The sequence below is a fragment of the Alexandromys fortis genome, unplaced genomic scaffold (assembly GCF_014885135.2).
Source record: "Alexandromys fortis isolate MF-2015 unplaced genomic scaffold, M_Fortis_MF-2015_v1.1 scaffold_36, whole genome shotgun sequence".
Classification (NCBI taxonomy): domain Eukaryota; kingdom Metazoa; phylum Chordata; class Mammalia; order Rodentia; family Cricetidae; genus Alexandromys; species Alexandromys fortis.
Window position 1 is genome coordinate 11,166,744 of NW_026067915.1, and position 1,565 is coordinate 11,168,308.

Genomic DNA, 1,565 nt, shown 5'->3' on the forward strand with positions numbered 1-1,565 from the left:
TAAATATATCTGAGACAGGGTTTCTCTGTGAAGCCCTGGCTGTCCTGGAACTCACTCTGTAGACCAGGCTGGCCTCAAACTCACAGAGATCCACATGCCTCTGCCTCCGTAGTCCTGGGATTAAAGGTGTGCGCCTCTACCACCAGGCAAGGAAAGTAGTTTTAATATTCCTATTTTCATGTAAGAAAGCTAACAATAAAAGTGCAGAATGATTTGCCTAGGTCTAGAAAATGGGTAAGAGGTAGAGATAGTCTGAGTTTTAACTATTCCTGTGTTTGTACATTCTTAAACATATGTATATGTGCATGTGTATACAATTGCATATATATATGCATATACACACAAGAAAATAGAGGTAATAAATTTGAGAGACAGAGCAAGGGAGGTAGATGGGAAGGGTTGGAGAGAGGAAATGAAGGGAGGAAATATTATAACTTATATATTTGAATGTTATATTTTAATTTAAAAAATACACATAATTGACCCAGAACTGGAAGTGGGCTGAGAATCAGTATTCATCTCTGTGACTAGTTGTCTCATGACTCATGACCCTGCCTCATCCTCATGATGGATGGAGACAAAGTACATCAGTTCTTTCTTTCTCCTCCTCCTCCTCCTCTTTTCCTCCTCCTCCTCCTCCTCCTCCTCCTCCTCCTCCTCCTTTGTTTTTTGTTTTTAGAAACAAGGTTTCTCTGTAGCTTTGGTGCCTGTACTGGAACTAGCTCTTGTAGACCAGGCTGACTTCAAACTCACAGAAATCCGCCTGCCTCTGCCTCCTGAGTGCTGGGATTAGCATCAGTTCTTTCTTAAATCACCTTAGTCAGGTACTTTGTCATAGCCATGAGGAAAGCCACCAAGTCGTCAGGGAGTCCACCTGCACGGGAAGTGCAGTGACAAGGAGCCAAGACCTCCATTCCTGTGGGGGTATACTTTTGTTGCGTGCAGTGAGTCACAATCATTTTCAGCCTAGAGAGGGACAGGAGGCTATTCCTCAAGGGTACACCAGGAGAAGGGAGTAAGGAAGGTTCCTTGTCTTCAGGGATAGACCGCACTGGAGGAGACAAGAAACAGGGAGTCTAGTGAGAAGCTGGGGTAGGAGCCCTGGTCTCATGACCCTGGAGTGGGAAGGAACAAACTGGTGAGTGAGCACCAGGTGGGAGAAAGGGAGGACTGAGTGCTCTTGAGCCCCATGCACACCCATGATAGACAGAGAGAAGGGGTTAGTGAAAACACACAGGATTAGCCTAGAGTCTGAGGTCATGGCACCAGCATGGCCTAACTAGAGTGAAGAAAAGACCTTGGGGAGAGGAAGAGGCTGGAGAGGGGAAGAAGGGACAAGAAGGACTGGACAAGCAGAGAGCTCCTTGATTGCTGGGTTTCCTTTACAAACAGGAAAACATTTGACAACACTTATTGGGTCAGAGCCACTGTTTTTCTGATTGCTCCCACCCCCAACACCTTCAGCTTCTCAAATATCTCCAAGATATATGCTAGCTGGAGAAGCCAGCTCTCTTTAGAAGAGGGTTAGCCAGGTGGCTAACCTCCGAGTTAGAAGTTAGTATTCT